Source organism: Balaenoptera ricei, chromosome 13, assembly GCF_028023285.1.
Source record: "Balaenoptera ricei isolate mBalRic1 chromosome 13, mBalRic1.hap2, whole genome shotgun sequence".
In the NCBI taxonomy this organism is placed as follows: Eukaryota; Metazoa; Chordata; class Mammalia; order Artiodactyla; family Balaenopteridae; genus Balaenoptera; species Balaenoptera ricei.
In genome coordinates, this window is record NC_082651.1 from 38,393,401 (window position 1) to 38,407,494 (window position 14,094).

At 42.7% G+C, this 14,094-nt stretch overlaps 1 long non-coding RNA gene across 1 annotated transcript; it reads left to right on the forward strand.

Moving 5' to 3' along the window:
* Positions 1–231: 231 nt before the first annotated feature.
* LOC132376986 (uncharacterized) lies at positions 232–2,621 on the forward strand. Its single transcript, XR_009506497.1, has 3 exons — positions 232–484; positions 642–688; positions 1,398–2,621. It is a non-coding gene; the product is annotated as an uncharacterized LOC132376986 (long non-coding RNA).
* The last annotated feature ends 11,473 nt before the right edge of the window (positions 2,622–14,094 follow it).

Here is a 14,094-nt window from a genome sequence, read left to right on the forward strand (position 1 = left end):
TGACCGTTGTATGTTATCAGATAACTTTTTAACATCTGCCAGTTTGGTCCTGTATTTTATTCTCTTTCATTTATTGATTAAATTGTTGTATTAATGTAAATAACTATATTAATAGATTTTCTAAAGTTGCGTTATCCTTGCATCCTTGGTCCTTGGAATAAAGCCTGTTTTTTTTTTGTTTGTTTGTTTTTTTTTTTGGCTGTGTTGGGTCTTTGTTTCTATGCGAGCGCTTTCCCTAGTTGCGGCAAGCGGGGGCCACTGTTCATCGCGGTGGGCGGGCCTCTCACTATCGCGGCCTCTCTTGTTGCAGAGCACGGGCTCCAGACGCGCAGGCTCAGTAGTTGTGGCTCACGGACCCAGTCGCTCCGGGGCATGTGCGATCTTCCCAGACCAGAGCTCGAATCCGTGTCCCGTGCATTGGCAGGCAGATTCTCAACACTGCGCCACCAGGGAAACTCCGGAATAAAGCCTTTTTGTAGTCATGGTATATATCATGCTTTAATAATTATTGATTAGATATGCTGATATTTTCTTAGGATTTTTCTATCTGTATTTGTAAAGCACAATTGGACCTTTTTTTGCAAAAACTTGATTTTCTTTCCTTTTTATTTACAAATGACTCGAATTTTGTTGTTTTGTAGATATTTGATTGATGTAGAAGGCATGTGGCCAGATGATGCAATTGAATGTAAGTATAAGGGTTGTCACTACTTTTCCCTTGTTATAAAATTTGAAGGGAGAAATGTAAGGGAATTTCTCAAATTTTGGAAAAATAGAAAAGTCTGTAATTCATTTGTTCTGACATACGATAACCTTTTACCAAAAGTTTATAAAGGGATGTATCTGGAAATAGCAAGATATAATAGCCTGAATAATTAGTCAGTGGATTTCAGCATTTTTTTTTCTTTTTTAAATTTATTTAATTAATTAATTTACTTTTGATATTATATCCACTGCCCCACCAAGGAAGTCCCTTTTTCTTCCTTCCTTCTTTCCTTCCTCCCTTCCTTCCTTCCTTCCTTTAAAGCTCCAAGTCATTTAAAATACATGACTTCTTACTAAAAATCTCCAGTTCATAGAACCAAGGGGTTTATAACTTCTCCTTTAAAAGTGATATTCCTGGGACTTCCCTGGTGGTCCAGTGGTGAAGACTCTGCGCTTCCAATGCAGCAGGCGTGGGTTCAACCCCTGGTTGGGGAGCTAAGATCCCACATGCTGCGCAGCCAAAGAACTTTTTTTCAAAAGTTATATTCCTGTATTATTGACTTTAGTGGTTTAGATTTTTTTTTTAATGTTTAGAAGATTTCAGTTTCTTTACCAGGAACAAACAAAACGTAATGTAAAACTAGTTTTGCAGAAACGATTTCCATCATTCTCTTCTTCCCTTTCTCCTGCAGACTGGTGTTTTATCTTTACAAGTTCTCCGTCATTCCATAAGAAAGCTGCTCGTCTTCTGGTTTCATAAGAGATGGTGAACAGTGGTAAAATATCCAGTTGACCGAAATTTCTAGAGTACACTTCAGGGAGCGAGTGATGGGGTGGAATGTTGGGGCAGAGTGAGAGATACAGATTCTGGTGAGACTGAGAGTCATGCACAAAAATTACTGGGCTGTGGTGAAGGGAGAACAAAACTAAATCAGGTTCCTGCTGGTGGACAGGAAGCCAAGATGAAGAAGAATGGTGCGTAGCTGGGCAGTGTAATTAGGCCCCTAAGTGCTGTGTCTCCTGATAGTAATTATGAACAGAAACCAAATAATAGTTACTAATAACATGGAGGTGACCAATCCTTGAGAGCTGAGGCAGAGAGAAGGAAAGATGGCATTATGCCTTGTCTCTGGTGCCTTGAGTTTCCCAGGCTGGTTTGTGACCAATCTTGGGTGAAATCATAACTAAGTCATTTCTGCTAAGGTGATCAGCTTTCGTGGGGTCCTTTCTCTGCACTCTGTCCAATGGTAAAGCCCACTGGTTTATGCCTCCTGGAAAACAGTTATTCCAAAGCAGTATAAGTGAAGCATTGATGAAACAGCCATGAAGAGCATGTTTCCACATGGCCTCGCACCACCTTTTCAAAGTGCTGTAAAACTTTTTTCATCCAAAAATCAGTAACAGAAAAGGATTGGGATCAAATCCCGTACAGAGGTAGTGTAAGAAAAAAGAGAATAAGGAGCAGAATAGCATGTCTTCAGACAATAAAATCAAGTTGGAAAAGACAGGTCCACAAAACAGATCAAAACTGTAACCTATTATTTCAAAGTGGGCTAAAAGATGTTAGGAAAAACAATGCGAAAGATGAAAGAACATGGATCGAGGAGGGAATGGGAAGTTATTGTTTAGTGGCTATAGAGTCTCTGTTTGGGATGGTGGAAAAGTTCTGGAAATGGTAAATGCTGATAAATGCCACCTATGGGTGTTTGGTTTTAGTTGATCTTCTTCCATGAAAGGGTTTGGAGAGATTCAGAAGCTATGCTGCTGCCTCCATCTTTCTGATGTCCTGCTCAATCTTTTGACATAATTATTTTGAATTTGCACAGTGGTGATGGTTGCACAGCATTGTGAATGTATTTAATGTCACTGAATTGTATACTTGAAAATGGTTGAAATAATAAATTTTGTTTTATGTATATTTTACCATAATAAAAAAAAGATGAAAGAACAGCATAAACCAGAATTAGGTAAGATGATAGAACTCAAGACAGAATTCAAAATAAAAGAAAAAAGTTTCAGAAATGAGGACTAAATTTAAAATAATACAAGAGTGGGGACTTCCCTGGTTGTCCAGTGGTTAAGAATCCACCTTGCAGTGCAGGGGATGCAGGTTCGGTCCCTGGTTGGGGAACTGAGATCCCACATGCTGCAGGGCAACTAAGCCCGCACGCCGCAACTACTGAGCCCACGTACTCTGGAGCCCACGCGCCACAACTGGAGAGCCCACGAGCCGCAAGGAAGAGCCCACGCACTGCAACAAAGAGCCCACGTGCTGCAACTAATACCCGACACCTCCAAAAATAAATAAGTTAATTAATTAAATAAATTAAATAAAATAATACGAGTGAATGAACATAATGGATAATGCCTTAAGAGAAACAAACAAGAAGAGGAAAAAAATTTTTTAAATCAAAAAGAAGATAAAAAGAATTTTAGAGAAATGGCAAACATAACAGATAGGCAAGAAAGAGTCAGGACAGCTCTGAAAAGAGAAATATAAATACGTATAAGGGGCTTTCCTGGTGGTGCAGTGGTTAAAAATCCTCCTGCCAATGCAGGGGATATGGGTTCGATCCCTGGCCCAGGAAGATCCCACATGCCATGGAGAAGCTAAGCCCGTGAGACACAACTACTGAGCCTGTGTGCCACAACTACTGAAGCCCACGCGCCTAGAGCCCGTGCTCGGCAACACGAGGAGCCACCGCAATGAGAAGCCCGCTTGCCGCAACTAGAGAAAGCCTGCGCACAGCAACAAAGACCCAAAGCAGCCAAAAATAAATAAATAAATACATTAAAAAATATATATATATATATATATATATACGTATAAGAATCTGTTATACCATAAAAGTGACATTTCAAATCAGTGGGACAGATTAGTCAATAAGTTGTGATACATAAATGTTGGGGTATAAATATTTCTCTGGAAGGATCCACAGCACGGCCAAAGCAGATGTCTCTGAGGAGGGAAATGTGTGGCTGGGGAATGTGGGGAAAAGGGTCACTTTTCATTGAATACCCTTGTGTACCTTTTCTAGTGTTCTGTCATGTGAATCTATTACCTCTGAAGTTTGCCTGAGTTCAAACCCCAGTTCCCCCAATTGCTAGCTCTTAATCTAGGGCAAACTCTTCACACTCTCCAAGCCTCTTAATCTGTGAAGTAAGGTCAGTAACTCAGCCTGGTGCTGCCTGGCACAGAATAAACTCTCAAAAAATGGACATTATTAGTGAAAAAAACCCAAATGCCCATCAGTGGATGAATGGATTTTTTAAATGTGGTGGATATGTGAAATATTATACAGCCATAAAAAGGAATGAAGTACTAACACATGCTACAACATGGACGAACTTGAAAACATTATGCTAAGTGAAAGAAGCCAGAGACAGCGGTCACATTCATTTGTATTATTTCATGAAATGTCCAGAAAAGGCAAAACCATAGCAACAGAAAGCAAATTAATGGTTGCCAGGGCTGAAGGAAGAGGGGATGAAGAGTGCCTGCTCATGCTTAAGGGGGCTTCTTTTTGGGGTGATGAAAACGTGATGGGTTAGATGCCGGTGATGGTTGCATAGGCTTGTGGATGTACTAAATGACACTGAATTTGCAGTTTCAGAAGGTGAATTTTATGGCATGTGAATGACATCTCAAAAAAATAATTTTGAAAATGAAAATTGCCCATTTTCCCATAGTCACTATCCACTGTCTCCATCTCTCCCTTCTCCCCACTGCATTCCTTTTCACGCCCAGCCCTGCCGCTCTCTCCCATCGTCACTCCCTCGAGCTGCCCCACGAGGCCTCCCAGGGAGCCTCTGAACCCCTGGGCGCCTGCGTCCTGTGGCTGTTGGAGCTGCTGCCCAGTGCGCGTGCCCCCACCACTCTCACCCGTGAGAGTGGACGCTTCCGTCGGATTTTTTCTCATGCGTTTCAGTAGATGGTGATGTTTACAAAAGGCGGCACGTGCCCTGCTCAATGGAGGAAGCCCCTCAAGTTAATATTTAGGCGCGTGCAGAAGTTTGATCTCGTCCACCAGTAACCTCAGGATGCTGTGCTCTGAAAGCCAGGTTGGCCGCCTACGGGCATCTGCAAATACAGAGGACTTCAGAGGCATTTGGGCCTCAAATTGAGTCCTTGTACCTCCACATGGGATGTGACCTCAGCCCTTTGCTGCACCTCTGTAAGTGAAGTGGCACAGGAATACCGGCCTTGCCTGTCTTTGCCAAGGTTAACTGAAGAGCGCATTCGCTCCCCTCGTGCTTAGGTGTTGAGTACATCGTGATTTACATACCAGGCCCTATTCGTGGGCCTCCTGATGCAGCAGTTTCCTTGGCTCTGCCCCTGTCGTCAGCTGCCCCTAGGATAACTCTGAGCCCTAGCCACTTCTCTGGTAGATTTCCCTATTCCCCCACTACAGTCACACCTGAATAAGGCGACTCAGACCTTTCAGAGATGTGTCCTGAACCTCTTGTTTTCTGAAATACCTATCTGGTGGTTGTGAGACTTAAGGCCAGCGTCCCCGAGAGACTTTTTCTATTTCTCCTAGTAAACCTAGACTCCTCTTCTGTCACCTTCAACTCTACTCCAATTGTGTTCTTTCAACCCAGACCTCTGACCCTGCTTTTTACTTCTGCCATTTCATCCTCACTCCTGCTTCCTTTCCTAAATCCATACGTCTCTTTTGGCCTTCCTAGCCCTGGGCCAAGTTCCTTCCTCTTTGCTCAGTTTTTACCCCTTTCCTTCATTCTCCCATCCAACTTTCAGTCCTTCCTTTCTCACGCCCCAGTTAGCAGCATCTGAAAATTCGAAAGGTTTGTTACTCGTCTATTAATTGTATTCCATTTACTTATTCAGTTCTATACCTGTCTTACCTGTGTATGGAAGAACAGCTGGTAGCCAAGGTGGCACCAAGAATCCTAGCAGCTCTCACTTGACGTATCCGTAGTAGTCGGCAATTTCCATTTCGTTTTCCCTCTCGGTGAAAAATTGCAGCTTCCCCGAAGAGGTGTATCTGGCAGCATTCTCACGTTGTTGAGCCCGCCTCTTCATGGCCTCTCGCTCTGGCCTCTGCTCTTGTTCGATGGGCTTTGACATGACTGGCTCAGGCACATTGGGTTCCCTCCATGGAACTCGTTGCTTGCTGAAGTCTTGGCATAGAAGTTGGGTTTGGAGCTTGGATGGGGCCTGGCGCTTAGTCACAGCAGGGGGAACAGGCTCCCGCTGGAGAGAAGCGCCAGATGAAGTTTTGTAGGGTGCAGGCCTAAGAGCAGCAGACTGAGGGGACACGAGGCTGGGTATGGTTGGTCCAAGCCGGTTGGGTTGGGTTGGTCACAGTTGGCTGAGCTGGTTTGGCGGGGCCTGGCAGAGAGGCAGGAGCTGGCTGGGATGAATTGACTGCAGCAGGTTGCGCTGAGTCAGTAGAACCAGGCTGGGCACGGTAAGCCCCAGCAGGCCGATGTGAGGCCAGAGACTGTGGCCTCCGAGGAGCGGGTCGAGCTTGAGGCTTGTCCCAGGCAGAAAAAGGCAGAGGTATCAACTTGACCTTCCCAGGAGGAGGCCGCTCATACTGGGATGAGGATAGACACTCTGTTTCAGCACTGCTGACTGGTTTCTGGGCTTCGACTTGAGTTTTCTCAGCACTCTTACCCTCATGTGGGGTATGCCGCCATGGCTGGATGGCTGGGGGTCTTTGGGGTTGCTTGACTTTCCCAAGACCCGACAGGAAGAGAGCCCAGTTTTCTTATCATCCTTCTTCCCCAGCGCATGAAGAACCTTCACAGACTCCAGCATGCGCACGCCTAGGGAGGTTCGAGGCTTTTGAAAGCTCTGTTGGAGAAGCTCAGTTTGGTGTTCCTTTCGCTTCGTGTGGGGGATTGCTGGCTTCTCTTCTGCCTTGACTTTGTTCCCTGACTGCTTGTTCTCTTCAGCCTTGTTTCTCCCTCTGGTCCTTTTGGTCTTTTCCTGCCCGTGGCTCTTAGTTTTGCTGATCTTTCTGGATGCAGCTTTCTGAGGTTTGCCTTGAGAGTGCTTGGCCGTGTTCACAGGAGCCCTGTCACTGACTGCAGCGTGGCAGGTAACCACTTCTCCCCCTAACAGGCACTCTGGATTCTTTGGCTGGATTTTGGCCTTGGGAGCGCCGCTGATAGGCTCAGAGGCTTTCTGTTTGTTCTTCCTGGGTTGATCAGAGGGAACCTTTATGACACTTGGCTTTTCCTGCACCTGATTCACCTTAAAGGCTCTGGCATCTTTGGCTTTGATCCCGTTGGGACCTTGGGATTGATCAAGATCTTTCAAAGAACTAAAGAGCTGGGGAAGGTGAATATCCTCCGCCAGTGTAGTAATGTCTGCAAAACCACTGCTGGATTCGATCCCATTTTCGAGTGTCCCTAGGTCCTCACGACTCAGGCTGTTCTTTCCCAGATCAGCATTTTCAGAACCAGGCTGCTCCTCTTGGCTGAGGGGATCGGTGCAGGCCAGCGGCTGGTGAATATCAGGGATTCCTAAAGGGAGTAGTGGAGTATCTTGGTTTTCTTTTGGGATGTGTTAGGCATCCAGAATCTTTGAAACCTTGGTTTTAATATCATCCACGTTCTTACTCTCTATTTGTCCCTGGCTTGGAGCTGGAGGCAGGGCCAGGAGACGCCTGGCACTCTGGACTGGAACTGTCACTGAAATGTCCCCAAGTTCAGATGCTGGGTTACTCTCAAATATGTGACTGTTTCTGCTACTGCAGGACTTGGGGAGTTCTTGAGTTTGTGTCACACAAAATGTCTGGCTTGGAGGTTGCAATCCCAGGGAATTTTTCATCACCAGGGATGTCTCCGTCACTACAAAGGAATCAAGGTAAAAGTCCAGTCCCTGGTAAGTGAGATGCTCCCGCTAAACTCCAACACAGCAATCATGTACCGTTCAAGGTACATGATTGCTGTGTTGGTGTTTAGGGGCAGAATGGGCGAGGCATTTCTAGTAACTCTTCTTAAGGATCATGGACAATGCCCTGTGCTACGAGATAAGCGGTGACTGTTGTAGTTCTTACTGGTGATCATTTCATGTCACTGATTCTTGGCTTTCTTTGTATTTCATAGGATTGTTATAAGTCCGATACAAAATGAGTCTTATTTTTAAAAAACTAAAGTGTTTTACAAAGCCTAGCATTCTCATGTAGAGTCTTTCCAATTCTCCCCACTTTCCTGAGAGGCTAAGAACACTTCACACCATGAACTAGGAGAGGGGGTAGAGCCCTTTCTGATGAAATACATCAACAAAGACAGAGTCTTAGCCTGCTTGCTCTCTGGACAGGATCTCGGACCACAAGGTCTTCAATCCTGGTATAAATGAAGGAAGTGAGGACAGTTCAACTGGCACTCTCATAACAAGAGTTCTGAAACACCTTCCAAAGAGACTGTAGCAGTAGATCAGGGAAGGGAATGCTACAGTGTGGTAGTACAGGGGGAATGATCGGCTACAGCAGTGAAAAATGTGGTACCTATTGGTGTGCTCTCGGGGTTCTTGTACATGTAGCATAGATGACCTTTACAGTGTCCCTCCCACCTTCCCACCTGCATTAGGTGTTCTGTTTTTTTTTTTTTAATTTGTTTATTTATTTTTTGAACTTATTTATTTTATGTATTAATTTTTTTGGCTGCACTGGGTCTCTCATTGCTGTGCACGGGCTTTCTCTAGTTGCGGCTAGCGGGGGCTACTCTTGGTTGCGGTGTGCGGGTTTCTCATTGCGGTGGCTTCTCTTGTTGCGGAGTATGGGCTCTAGGCGCATGGGCTTCAGTAGTTGTGGCTCCCGGGCTCTAGAATGCAGGCTCAGTAGCTGTGGCACATGCGCTTAGTCGCTCCACTGCATCTGGGATCTTCCCTGACCAGGCCTCGAACCCGTGTCCCCTGCCTTGGCAGGCGGATTCTTAACCACGGCGCCACCAGGGAAGCCCTAGGTGTTCTCATATAGAGTCTAAAAACAGAGAGCACTGAGCGAAGGTAGTGGTTATTAAAGGCTCAGGATCTAAATTCGACCTGTCTGTACACCACTTCCCAGCTGTAGATTTGACCCCATTTTTGAATGCTGACCTCATTCTTCAACTTTCTTGCTGTTTGTGGGGCTTGCACTTTGGCATTTTCTTAAAAGCTAAACATAAACTTACCATATGACCCAGCAATTCCAGTCCTGCGTATATATGCAAAAGAAATGAAAACCTATGTCCACAGAAAAACTTTTACAAAAATGTTCATAGCAGCATGATTCACGTTATCCGGAAAAAAAAAAAAAATGAAACAATCCAAATGTCCAACAACTGGCAACTGGATAAACAAAATGTGGTAGAGCCATACAATGGAATACTAACCAGCAATAAAAAGGAGTACTGGTACACACTATAACAAGGATGAATCTTGAAAACATCATGCTAAGAAGCTAGATGCAAAGACTAGATATTATATAATTCTATTTACATGAAATGTGCAGAAAAGGAAAAAGGCAGATTGGAGGTTGTCTGGGGCTGGGAATGTGGATTGATTGCAAACAGGTATAAGGGACTTTTCTGGGTAACAGAAGTGTTCTAAAACTGGATTGTGGTGATGATTGCACAGCTCTGTAAATTTACTAAAAATAATTGAATTGTATACTTAAAATGGATGTATTTTATGGTATGTAAATTAAACTTCTATAAAGTGTTTTAAAAATCTCTGTAAAGATATGCCAGAACAAGTCACACTGAGTAGCTCTGGAAAGGAAAGATGGGTGCCTGGGAAACGGGAGAGGGAAGACACTGTATCAAATACTCCTTTCTATATTTTTAATTTTGTACCATGTATTGTCAGTTTAAGAAATGAGAATAAACAAAACAAAAACTTACAAGGAAGAGTGTGGCAATAAAGGTTTAATGGCTTTGGTGAGTTCAATAGGAGTAAAACATATGTTAGGCCATAGAAATGTTCTAGCTTACAGAAAGGAAGATGATAAATCCTCTGTCACCATCTGAAGCACAACATGCTTAGTTCAAAGGGACATGCTTAAAAACAGGATGTCAACAAATAGACCCAGAAGCTGTCAACTTAGGAAAGGGGAGTAGAAAGGATGACCTGTGAGAAACGGTTCAAAGAGTGAAAACCTGAGGGAAAATACTTCAGGGAAGGAAGTGGGGACCTGAGAGGTAGAAGATTAGGTCTCTTTTGTGCCTTCAGAGAGCAGAACTGGAAGCAGAGCCAGGAAATCTAGTACAGGCAGATTTTGGATCTTTTTAAGTTTTAAAACCTTTGCCAGCTGGAGCCTTAGACAAATGGAACAAGTTGCCAATGAGCGGCAAGTGAGTGGTGGAGCTGTTGAAGCAGAGGCTGGAGCACCCTGTGGAGCAGAGGCAGCGGAAGTGTTGACGGTCCCTTCCGAGAACGAGTCTGAGAACCTCTGGCACTTCCAGAGGACATGGTATGCACCGCTGGGTGTAAAGCACACACGTTTACATCTGATTAAATGAGGGAGGAGCCTTGGTGTGTGTGTTTCTGCTTCTAGTTTCAATCTTTCTGATTAAGTTCATTCCTGCCTATAAAACGGTAAACATTTAAAAATAGAAAATAGTCTAAAAATAAATTCTTTCTCAACAAAATGTATCTAGTTAGCCCTCTAGGATGGTGAAAATCAAAAGGACAGACGCCAACAAGTGTTTTCAAGGATGTGGAGAAATGGGAACCTTCATACATTGCTGCTAGGAATGCAAAATGGTAACAATACTTTGCATAACAGTCTGGTAGTTCCCCAAATGGTTAAATATAGAGTTAACTGTATTATCCAGAGTATATCCATTCATCGGCATATGCCCAAAAGAAATGTAAAATACGTCCACACAAAAACTTGTACATGGATGTTCACAGCAGCTTTGTTAATAGTAGCCAAGCAGTGGAAGAAATGCAAATGTCCAGTAACTGATGAATAGATAAGTGAAATATGTGCATTCATACAGTGGAATATGATTTGGCCATAAAAAGGAATGAATACATGCTACAGTGTAGATGAACTCTGAAAATATTAAGTGAAAGAAGCCAGTCACAAAAGATCACATGTTGTATGATTCCATTTACATGAAATGTCCAGAATAATGAAATCTATAGAGACAGAAAGCAGATTAGTAACCACAGCCGGGGCAGGGGCTGGGGCAGGGGTGGGAGATTGGGAGAAATGAGTGACTGCTAATGTACATAGGGTGTTTATGGTAGGTGTTGAAAATGTCTTAAAATTAAACTGGGGTGATGGTTGCACAGCTCGGTGAATACACTGAAACACACTTAACTGTACGCTTTAAATAGGTGACTTTTATGGTATGTTAAGGATCTCAAGAAAGCTATAACAATGTGTTTATTCATGTACGCAAACTAAAATACATGTCGATTATGAAGCCTTATTTGGAGAAAAAAGCTTCTCGGGCTCTCTGTTCTTACATCTTCTGTTACTGAATCAGGGGTACAAGAACAATGGAAGGTGACCAACAGCGTCATTTCCATTTAACAGTGGACAGTCCCAACAAAAATGTGGGCGCTGGGTATTGTACGTTTGGTGCAGTGCTACACACACTACGGCTAGCACTAAGTGCAAACCGTCAGAACCGTGCCGTCACGCTAATTTGACTTCCACAGATTCAATCAATAACCACAATTCACAGGTCTGCACTGTGTGTGACAATTTGTGCTGAGGACCCACCATGGGATAGAACATAGAACTGTTGCTGAATTCATTTACAGATGCCGTCGGTAAACCACAACAATCCACTTTCCTTAGTCCGTGGGAGAGTCTCAGGCATTTCCTCTAATGATCTCATCATCCCTTAGCGCCTGGATGTGAATCAACCCACTCTGTTCTCTGCAACTGGGCTTACGCATAAAGATTGAAGTGACTACAAGTCAACTCACATTATCAGCTACCATGATTTAAGCTTTCTGTTGCAGAGAGTCTTGAAAGGAGATACACACTGGCTGGCTTCTTCTGTTATAATTTCTATTATTGTGAGAGTAAACTCACCTGTTAATGCCTTATTACAACTGGGGAAAAAGTAACTGCCACCATCTCAGAGATGTTTCAGGCTTTTTGTAGTACTTTTTAGTTTAATTAAAATCTAGGTGAAATTCATTCCCGTGTTCATTGATCAGACAAACCATCATAGAGACCCAGGGGGGGGAAAAAGAAAAGCTTTTCAATTAAATAATGACTTTTTAGGTGGAAACTGAACTTAGGAAAACATCTCTAATATAGGAAAAAGGCTGTATTTTCTTACATCACCTTATACAGCTATTCTTCATGTATGAAGATTGTTATTGCTGACCTTCTGCCGGCAAGGTGCCTGCTGAAAGATGCTTTTCTTTCAGAAAAATGGGTTTATGCTCATTTATTTATAACCACTAAAGTTTAGGACCAGAGATACACATTGATAAGACAGAGTCAAAATTAGAAATACAGTCGATGGCACCAAAAGACAGTCTTTTCTTGTGAAAAGTTTTTAGATATGCACCGTTCAAACTGGCAACTGGCGTTTCAGTACGAAAACGTACTAGCTCGTCTGCCCCCAAAATAACATTTTGACGTAGATTTAATTCTGAAAGGCAAGATTAGAACTTCTAAAAGCAGGAACTAAGGTGATAACTGTCTAGTAGTCACCATCAGAAAATCAGAACTGGTCAATTACTTCTGCAAGTATGGTAGATGATAACTCTAATATATCCTCCCCCTCAAATCAAAAATGCATTGCGCCTGCAGAATGGTCCTCAGAAAATTCCTTTTCATACATGAATGAGTAAAGATTGCAGAGACATAACGAATCTGAATAATGCCAAAATTCCAAGTATGGCCATGAGACTGTAGAGTTAAAATGTAATGGAAGTACTTGTCATTAGAACCGAGGTCAAGAAACTAACAGGATGGTAAGGTTCCCAGATAGTGGCTGGGTTTGGGGTAGAAAAGAAAGAAAATCAAGAGCTAAAGTCCTCAATTAATATACAGGAAAAACTGGAAGGTTAGCAAATGATCATTAAAATCTTGTAGAGGGTGGTAGAGCTAGATGACTTAAGTCCCAAAGGATTTTCTATCAGGTTTGAAAAATTATGGTCTGGAAGTGACCCTCTCACTCTCTTTGCTTCTCTGCATTCTCTGAAATCTTTCCTCTTAGCTTTAGTATTTGTGAGGATTATGATCACCTTTTTTACATGGATGGCTCTAAAATCTTTATTCCACTCATGACATACTCATGAGGTCATACGTAGCTATGTTTTTAGATAGTTTCACTTGGATGTTTTGATCTAACTTCAACTTTAATCAATAAAACTCCTTCATATTTCAGTCAGAATTAGTTTCCTCTTCCAATCTCTCCATTTTGATAAGGTGTTTGCATAGTATTTTAGTTGCTTTGGGTAGAAATTTCAAAAGAACCACGGCTATTAATTACCAAGTCCAAGTGATGAGAGTCCAGCTTAGTTTCTTCTCATAAATTAATTGATGAATATCACTTTCTTATTTAAAAATCTCTGCTGACAATTAGCTAAACATTTGGCAATAAAATTATATCTAGACACACAAAATAAATTCCATGTGGATTAAGTGTTTAAATGCATTGCCCTCCACCCTAAATAAGTATTAAAAAAAAAAGGAGAATACTTTTTTATAATCTTGTGGTTGGGGACATCTTTCTTAGCATGGAAAAAAGAAATAAAGAAGTTGAGTACACAACAATGCTATTACACTATTAATACAATATCAATAATGCTCAAGAATTAATAAGAAAAATTCTTCAGAGAAAAATGGGCAAAGGATCTAAGCAGCTAATTCTCAAAACAAGAAATGTAAAGAGCAATCTCTGAAACCTAATATTTAAAAAATGCAATTTAAAGCAATGAGTTTTTTCACACATTAGATTAGCAAATATTAAAAAGACTGATACTACCCATAGTTGGCAAAGGAATGAAGAAACACATCCTCTCATACTTTTGGTGGGCACATATATTTGTACAAAATTCCCGGAGGGCACATAGTTAGAGGTGGGGAGGTCTACAGATTACTGACAGTCTTTTAAATTTCTATTATTAATGATCTACTTAGGATTTAAAACTTCTTGGTCAACTCTGTTAATTTATATTTTCTTAGAAAATCACCCATCTAACTTCGGTTTTAAAATATATCAGCCTAGGGCTTCCCTGGTGGCGCAGTGGTTGAGAATCTGCCTGCCAATGCAGGGGACACGGGTTCGAGCCCTGGTCTGGGAGGATCCCACATGCCGCGGAGCAACTAGGCCCGTGAGCCACAACTACTGAGCCTGCGCGTCTGGAGCCTGTGCCCCGCAACAAGAGAGGCCGCGACAGTGAAAACCCCGCGCACCGCGATGAAGAGTGGCCCCCGCTTGCCACAACTAGAG